The sequence below is a fragment of the Carlito syrichta genome, unplaced genomic scaffold (genome assembly GCF_000164805.1).
Source record: "Carlito syrichta isolate Samal-C Ts95f unplaced genomic scaffold, Tarsius_syrichta-2.0.1 Scaffold305239, whole genome shotgun sequence".
Lineage (NCBI taxonomy): Eukaryota > Metazoa > Chordata > Mammalia > Primates > Tarsiidae > Carlito > Carlito syrichta.
Genome location: NW_007249335.1, coordinates 252241 through 261845, shown reverse-complemented (window position 1 = coordinate 261845; position 9605 = coordinate 252241). Strand labels below are relative to the sequence as shown.

The 9605-nt window shown below is 37.5% G+C and overlaps 1 pseudogene; it reads right to left on the bottom strand.

Moving 5' to 3' along the window:
• Nucleotides 1-5429: 5429 nt before the first annotated feature.
• LOC103263726 lies at nt 5430-6319 on the bottom strand (annotated as a pseudogene).
• Between the last annotated feature and the right edge of the window lie 3286 nt (nt 6320-9605).

Below are 9605 nucleotides of genomic sequence, written 5' to 3'. Positions count from 1 at the left end.
CTCCTTTTTTTCACCTACGCCCTTGTTAAACAAAATTATTAGAGGTCATTGTTTTGGATTGAACTCCCGCACTAGGCCCCAGCAAACCAGACCAGTCGAAAGTAGAGTCACTCATGCTAAATGCCACATAAGCAAAATCCTTATGAGTTGGTGTAATAGGGAAGTCTCCTCTGCTTTAACCCTTAAAAAAAGTAATCTGAAGTAGCTTGATGTTAACCAATCAATATTTTTTTTGTTTTCTGTTGGTCTGTTTCCTTTTCCCCCCTTACAAAACCCACTGATCTTCTATAGCCCAGTAGGAACAGTCATTTTATTTTAGAGAACAAGATGTCTCCCAGATTCATGAATTGCAAATAAAAGTCAATGAAATTTATAGCTAAATTTGTGTAATTTTGTCTTTGACAACCCCAACATTGTCCTTTCTCTGAGGCAGCCTTTCTGTATTCTATTTTAAAATTTTTTAAATGAATTATTTTAGAGACTGGACCTTTATTTATCAAGCTGGACTCTCAGCTCAAGCAGTCCTCCTGTATCAGCCTCCCAGGTAGCTAGGACCACAGAGACACAACCATACCCAGCTTTGTTGTCTTGGTTGTGCACTTTGATCATTCTCTTTTTCTTTAATCTCCAAATGTATTTATTTTTATCCCTTGATGGACACATTCATAGACACATCTATTTTAGTGATTAATACTCTATATTTGGTACTAAAGTATTTAGTATCTCAGCATTTGGACCTGTAGATGGTGAACTATTAGTATAATAAAAATTAGTTATTTTATTACTTTTTGATAGGCAATGGGTAAAAGAGAAGAAAGCATGAATTTTTTTTTCCCGGGGCTAAATAGCATCAAGGATGTCTTCAGAAACAGAAAGACATGAAGCTTAAGGGACCAGAGAAGCAAATGATCTTTTTTATTCCTATTTTTTAAAGTCATAAGGGGATCTATTACTATATGATAGATTTGGAGACACCATAATATTTTGAAAAAGTTTGGAGTAATACAAATCTAGATTTTGAAGTACCATCGGCCTGAAATAAAACTCATTTATTTTATTTCTGATTTTGTTGTTGTAGGCAAATCATAGCTACAGTGAACTTGTTTCTTCCTTTACAAAATGAGGATAATTACACCATTCTTTAAGGTTATTGAAATACCACACATACAGAATCTACCACAAGACTGAAATTGTTCTTCTACTTATTTTCATTTTTTCTTATATGTCATTATTGGTCAGAACAGATGAGATAAATGACAGTCATGTGCTATCTTTGATGAAGGCCAGTTATGCTCATCTTTTCATTATTATCAATATTTATCTGATGCACTAAAATTATAACAAAAAATTAAAGTTAAATTTTGGAATTTAACTTTGACAAGTTTGATAATTTATTATTTTTCACTTTAAACTTTTGTGTGCCTAAAATTCTGAGTATTTGCATTCCTAACATGGATAGCAGATAGCAGTTTTAAAATATTGTTCCGCTAAACCAGTGTGTAGTTCTGAGTCCTCCTTTCTGCAATTTTATAAAATAATAATATTCTCATTTTGGATAGTGATTTAAAGTGTACCAATATCTTTATAGACATGTAATGTAATCAGAAGATATTTTATCTTCAATTTCGGGGAGGTGGGAAAAACTGGAAAAAAAGGGAAATTGTCCAAGGTCAAAGGATTTTTGAGCAGAAAATTCAAGACCCAAACTGTTCACCTCATCAGTTCTTTTTCTTTACACTACAGTGCTCTGTTGTTCCTTGGATTTCTGTGATCTTTGAATCTGTTTTGTAGAGATGTAACTTCTCTTGGATTCAGTAGGCTGGTAGATAAGACTGGCATGTTTATTTCTGGAATTTAATCAAACATTCACTTACAAATAGGTTAGAAGAAAATGAAGCTCTACCTATGCTAAAACAACTTTTTCTTCACATATACTCTCTCCACATGAAAGGGAAATTGTTTCAAAATCAATAGAATGCTAATTTCACACTACCCATAGCTTGCCTTGGCATTTTGATTAGGAAGCAACGTCTTTTCAGCTCTTCTTTGAAATCACTTTTTTTTCCACATAAGAAAATGAATTTGTCTTATTTTAGAGTACTAAAAAAATTAAGTTTCTTTATTAGCTCTGTTTTATTCCCTAAGGTATACTATTATGCTGCTATTTAAGAGCAATAAAATTTAGTATGAATATCAACTTTTACAAATTGATCCTAACTTTAAAAGCTTCAATTATTTTCATTTGATTTCTGACATTATTTTATGCTTTTATGAGAAAGCTGAAAGATTCACTGCTGAGTTTTTGGTATGTGTAAAATATTCCTAAATATGTCTTTCACTCTTGTTAACACAAAAACTTCAGAGCTGGCCACCTGAGTAACAAAGATTTTTAGAGTAATTTTATTTTGCCGTTATTTTTCCTGTAGTATTAATAAAAAATTTTAAGTAGGAAAAAGGGTATTTGATACACTACAAAGTAGATTTCTTAATTTGTATTTTTTCTTTTATTTTCAGTTGACACATGATAATTATACATATTTATAGGATACAGAGCGATGTTTTAATATGTATATTCAGTGTGTAATGATCAGATCAGGCTAATTAGGATATCCATCACCATCAAGACATTTATCATTTCCAAAGTAGATTTTCAAATATAAGCAGACTCTTACTTGTTGGTAATTTGCTATACTGATTCTTCTTGTTCTTTTAAAAGTTAATTTGTGTGGTACGTTTTGCAGGGTAGGTGAACTTTCTTACACCAATTCATTTATCATGGGAAAAGATCCAAGGGGCTTTAAAAATCCCATAAAATACAGAAACTTCCATAATATCTCTAAAAATATTCTTTTAACTTTTGCTTGAAGATGTCTGTGGTTCTCGTTACTTCAAAGAAAGTCACTCTGTTCTTTTCTGTAGATGAAAGAGCACCCTATTTCCATATTCATTAGAAAGTTGTTTCTTATGTTATCTGAAATCTATCTCCTTGTAATTCCAACTCATTAGTTCCCACTCTCACGTATTAAACTATACAGATGAATTTTTATTCCATTTACACATGATATTCCTCACAATATCAAATACTAAATATCTATGTTTCAAAATTATTCCTAAAATATAATGGACAGAATTGAACACAGTACAACAGATGTTACCTATGCAGTGCAATGAATCATGAAATTACTCTTCCTTTTCTATGGACTATGAATGTGTTTTAGCATTAAGATTATTATTCTCCAGCCATGCCACTCTGCTGATCAAAAGTGGTAAATTGACAACTATACTACTACTCCAGGTCACTTATTATGTGTCAGGTACTATGTTAAGCAGCTTGACTTATTGATATGCAGCCATTGTATTTGGATATTTTACTCATGTGATATAAACAAGGAAACCAACATTTTTCCAAGGTTACATAACAACAAATAAATTGGAGGCCTGAACTCTCTCATATCAAAAGTCTTATTTTTAGCTACCATACATTACTGTATTCCCTGACTATTAATAAAATACTGACAACTTATTATATGATCAGTGGTGTCAGAACTGCTGATGGGATGATTTCCTCTAAAGACGGGATCTGTGCTTTGGCTTTGGGCTAAATGTCTGGCACCTGAACTTCAGACCTGATTCTCCATCCTTCCCAATAATTGTGATATGTGAATTAGCCTTTAGAAAAGGTGGTTTCATTTTAATCAGCTCTCTTTTAGGGAGGCCTTGATATTTATTTTCTTAAAACAATTCAGAATTAGACTTTATTTTACAAGTAAGACTGGTACACTCTTTTGCTGTTATCAAGATGCATTGTTCTATGGTATTTTTCTTCCTGTCCAGTAATCTAATTAAACATGAGGTTTGCTTTGCTATTTGATAGAAACTATATATTTTTCAAAGTACTTACCAACTCTCTGTTTTTAATAAATTAATCCATCTATAATTTTCTGGGAATTATAGTAAATAGCCAAATCTATTTTAGTAACTTTATCAATTTTTCATTCTGAAATTTATGAACATGTATCCATTCCCAGACTTCTGTTGGTAAGATTTGAAGTAATATTGGTAACACTTTATGTTTGAGGTTATTACATTTAGATGTCAAAAGCCAGTTGTCACATTAATCTGATTTTAAAAATTTGTTTTTGTTGCTTTAGCGAGGAATAGAATTAAGTATCTGCTTGTGTAATTAGCATATTATATTTGATGACAAGCTTGTCCTATCAAAATGCTCTCTGACAGTGTCTTACTGTCTCCTTTCATCAGTCTCCAAGAAATTCTTTTTTGTGTGCGTGCTCTTTTTTATTTTAAAGATGTGGGATACAATTCAGGGTTAGGTATACAAATGGTCATTTTGTAGGAAAAGTTTGGGCCTCCATTTGGTCCCCACTTCACATGGTTTTAGATCAGGTACACTTATTGGTGAGGTGTGCCCAACCCCCCAGCAGTTTCCCACTACTGCCAATCCCTTTCTTATAGTATTATTATAATTGCTCAGGATCCACTTATGAGTGAGAACATGTGGTACTCAGTTCTTTGTTTCTGTGATAGATCCCTGACTATTATAGACTCTTAAGTTCATCCAAACTGCTACAAAGTTCATAATTTTGTCCTTCTTTATGGTTGTATAATATTCCATTGTGTATATGTACACATCTTTTTACCAGTGCACTTTTGCTGGCAGTGCAGTTAATTCCATGTTTTTTTTTTTTGTTTGTTCGTTTTTGTTTTGTTTTGTTTTTCTCTGTCCCCCAGACTGAAGTGCAGTGGCACGATCACAGCAACTCGTGTTTTTGCTATTGTGAATAATGCTGCAATAAACATGCGTGTGCAGGTATGTTTTTCATAGAGTGATTTGAGTTCCTATTTTTTCTTTCTTTCTTTCTTTGTTGGTAAAAGACATCACTTTCAGGTGTCTGCTACAGCCAAGACAAGTATTGATTATGGGAGACGCAAGAATCTCAAGATGGGCAATTGACTTGAGTAACAACCTAGATAAATATCAAAAACCCCACTGAGGCTGAAGAACTGAAAGTCTGACCCATGTAAAAGAAAAATGAGTGCACAAAAAGACTCGTGCAAAGCCTGCTGGGACACAGAGGGTTCGTGATGGTGGGTATTCCATACTGCTGACATGCCAACATGTATGCTGGGGGAAGGGGACCCAGGTGGAATGCTGGACATGGGCTTGCTCCCAAAGAGTTGAACTCAGAAGCACCAGAGAGAAGCACTTGCTCGGGAAGGGAGGTAGACTAGGGTTACTAATGCATTCGAGGAAGAGTACTAAGGTTCATGAATACACGAAGGTGTTTCAGATAAATAGGTCCAAGAGAGTTAGGTCATTTTAGTTTTTGGTTTCAACTTAATGGGAATGAAAAGTTGCAGAACAGCGCCAGTCCTTCCAAGATGTATTCTTTTGTCATCATTAGCTGAGCCTATTGGCCAACTGGGCCAGTGGCATCCAGAATGATCCCAATCCCAGGCTGGAGGTAGGACCTCGTGACGAGATTGTTCTGGAAAGCTGGCATAGAAGATGATTTGCACAAGGAAGTCAGCACTAAATCACTGCTTAAGTCCAGACCCCGGTCTTTTTTCTCTGCTGTGTAGTCCAGGGATATTTCTTTAAAAGTAAAAAAATTCGTGAATGTGAGTGGCAGGTCGAATATGTCACCAGTCCCTTAATCTTTATGGCATTGTCACGTTGTTGTGGAAACCGCCCTGTTGAATCCAGAAATCCACTCCGGCAGCTGTTTTTTGATATACTTTTCTTCCAAAGAAATATATTCAAACTGGGCTCAGTGGCTCAGCCTATAGTCCCGCGCCTTTGGGAGGCTGAGGTTTGTGGATTGCCTGAGCCCGCGGGTTCGAGACCCACCTGGGCAGCGAGACCTCTACAATAAATCAAAAAAAAAAAAATAAAAAAAAATCAGGCGGGCGTAGGGCGTAGTAGCGCATGCCTGTAATTCCGGCTACTTGGAAGGCTGGGGCGGAAGGATTGCCGGAGCCCAGCAGGTCGAGGCTGCGGTGGCCGGGGGCGGCCACTGCACTCCAGTCTGGGCAACAGAGTGAGACTCCAACTCAAAAAAAAAAAAAAAAAAAAAAAAAGAAAGAAAGAAATATATTCATTAAAATGAAGAGTATAGGTAAATTAATTCTCTTCTGTGTCTTCAAATTCCTGGTAGTTCTTGTCCATGAAATTTCTCTGCAACAACCGGAACTCAGCATCCATGAGAATATCCTCTAAATATCCAACCACCGTATCAAGTTCTGCCTCAGAAGTGGAGGAGAAGGACAGCGCCAAGCTCTCTTCCTCGAAGGGGTTCATTGTTGCCACCACCGCTGCACCCAGGAGTCGGCCAGCCGCCCCGCCCAGCCTCCCCTGCCCAGCCTCCTCTCCGCTCCACACAGCCCTACCCGCATGGGGAGCACAGTCGTAGGTCGCTGGCCGGGGAGAAGCCTCGCAGCCCAGGCGGCGCCTGCTTACTTGCCCGCCCGCTGAGCGCCTGCGCAGAAGGCCCAGCTTCAGGCTCCTAATGCCTGTCTGGCCGCTCTGCAAGCGCCGCCTCTGCCAAGTTCCGACCTTTTGTTTTTGGAGTCTCACTCGGTCGCCCAGGTTGGAGTGCAGTGACACACTCACGGCCACTGCAACGTCAGCTAGGCTCCGGCGATCCTTCTGCCTCAACCTTCCACGCCCTGCTAATTTTCTGTTGTTTAATTATAGAGACGAGGTGAGTTCCTACTTTTTTTTTTTTTGAGTTGGAGTCTCACTCAGTCGCCCAGACGGGAGTGCAGTGGCCGCTCCAGCCACCGCAGCCTCGCCTGCTGGCTCCGGTGATCCTTCCGCCTCAGCCTTCCAAGTAGCCAGAATTACAGGCATGCGCTACCACGCCCGGCTGATTATTTTGATTTATTGTAGAGATGAGGTCTCGCTGCCCAGGCGGGTCTCGAACCCGCGGGCTCAGGCAATCCACTCACCTCAGCCTCCCAAAGGCGTGGGATTACAGGCTGAGCCACCGAACCCGAAGAGTTCCTACTTTTATAATTCTGGTTTCCCCACCTACCTTCCTTTCTTGTATTTCCACATTACACTTAAGAGCCCAAAGTTTGTACTAGACTAAGGTCTAGTCTTTAACAATAAACTTTTTTTTTAGTGATTACAATCTACATTAGTAATTGTTTTCTTTTCTTTTCTTTCTTTTTTTTTTTTTTGAGTTGGAGTCTCACTCTGTTGCCAGACTGGAGTGCAGTGACCACTCCCGGCCACCGCAGCCTCGACCTGCTGGGCTCGGCGATCCTTCCGCCTCAGCCTTCCAAGTAGCCGGAATTACAGGCATGCACTACCACGCCCGGCTGACTTTTTTTTTTTTTTTTAATTGTAGAGATGAGGTCTCACTGCCCAGGCGGGTCTTGAACCCTCAGGCTCAGAGAGTCCACTCACCTCCATCTCCCAAAGGCGCAGGATTACAGGCTGAGCCACCGAACCCGGCAATAATTGTTTTCTAGCAACCCTAATAATTCATATCACACTACCTAGCACTTGACCTTAAACTAATATGTTTCTTCTGATATCTCAAATGTGTATATCTTGCTATACCCCACATAGAGCAGAAGGCTCTTTAAAATACATAAATTCTCTACTTTTTCTGCCCTTCTTTGCATCTGTTTCTGTTTAGGAACCACAAGGTCCCCAATCATACATAGTAGCCCTCTATTTCAATAGACTGCTTAGTGAGGAATTTTTCCTGAAGAAGCTATAAATGTATTCTTGAATAAATGCAGTGTGAAAAACTGACTTGCATCAATATACTTTTTGATTGTAGCAGCTCTAGGGACAATTTTCTTCTCCTTTTTTTTCCCCCTTCATGGACTAGGAATGCTTATATTATAGATACGCTGCAAAGACACATTTTTTTGTTTGCTTTTAGATAGTGTAATAAAGAGTTTTCAGATTATCTGCTTAGCTCCCAGTGTGGATCCTGGCCACTGTGATTTTTTGTGAGTGGACTTAGCGATTTGCAATGTGCTTAGACACCTTGATAGAGCAGAAATTTCAAATTGATATTTAGAATACCAGTCAGTTTTGACTTTTTATAAACTGAAATTTGCAAACTACAAGGTAGCTGAGTGGACATTTTCCCCATGTAAATGAGGAGCAGGGCTTGAGACAGAAGAGTAGAATGAATCAGATTTGAGACTCTGTGACCTTAAAATGGAGGGAAGAGGAAGATCTAGACAGAGAAGAAATGAATGAAGATAACATGAGGCAAACAGATGCACTACCTTAATTCCTGATGTCTTTTTATTTCTTCTTCCCCAAAGGCTAACCTCACCACCTATCCCTGAAATATACAAGCTAAGGTTCTGGCAAGGAACCTTAACCAAGACATGCAGCCATGGGTATAAAACGGAAACAAGGTAAATTTTAAAGCCAAAAGAGGATATTTTGATAGAATTACATTTATATTAATAAGATCATATCTTCCATTTGATTGGAAAAAATGTCAGTCTGAATCACAAAACAAATGGTTATAAAGCTTTTCTGTAGTGGGAAGAAGTAATTCAGCACCTGCCCACAGAGACATAGTTGGAAAAGACGCACCCGAGGATAGCAGCAGTGAACAATTCACAAGTTAAAAAATAATTAACCTTCTGCAAAATGGACAGAAAGCAAGGAACCTTATGATACATAATTAGAGTTTTATAATAGCACTTAGAATCTGAATTCTGAGCAACTGAAAATCCAGAGTCTGAAAATTGTCAGTTAGTCTAACATACTGATACAAAGAACCTACATTCTAACAGATAACCCACTAGAAGAACATTAGATATTAAGCTAATCAAAGGGATAATCCAGACTGAACCATTAGAGAAATTTCTTTAGCCTGGTTAAGAATTTCACTTATTCCTTAGTGAGACATTATTACAAGGCAGTTCCAATATCATACTGCACAGAATTAATAAATTTTTTAGTGAATTTGACTCATGTTAACTACATAGTTGTCAGTCTATAGTAAGAATATACTATTTCTCATAGAGATACTTTGTGTTTTTATGCATAATGATTTTTGTTTGTTTATTTTGTTTTTGATGCATCCAATACAAATGAGAGCTGCCTGGGGAGCCAGTATTTAATTTTTCTTTAAACTGTTGATCCTATAAAGGCAAAACAAAACAAACAAACAAAAAAACCCACTTAAATCATTGCAATTATAGAGTGACCTTATTGAGTTTCTTTTTATCTGTTGCTTCATACTACCTATGTAAACATTTCCCACCTTCAACTTTAAGAAATCAGAGAGAAAATTAAAATTAATGGTTAAAACTGATGCCTTGATGGCCCAAGTGGTGTATTTTGTCCATAAGTTCAATTGATTGTCTTTAAATCAGGAAAATGCCACATATAAACTAGAGTACAGAGATATTCTTAAAAATAGTAAAACACTTTTGAGTATTATAATATAGTTATCTGTAAGATTTTGCTCACCCATAATCTGATGGCAACATTTGTCTTGCATTAGTTGGCATCACTGTTATAATGCTTGAGGTTGTTCACAGTCCCTAGGATATTTGTTCAGTCTGTCTGCACACAGGAATAACACTGCAGCTCACAA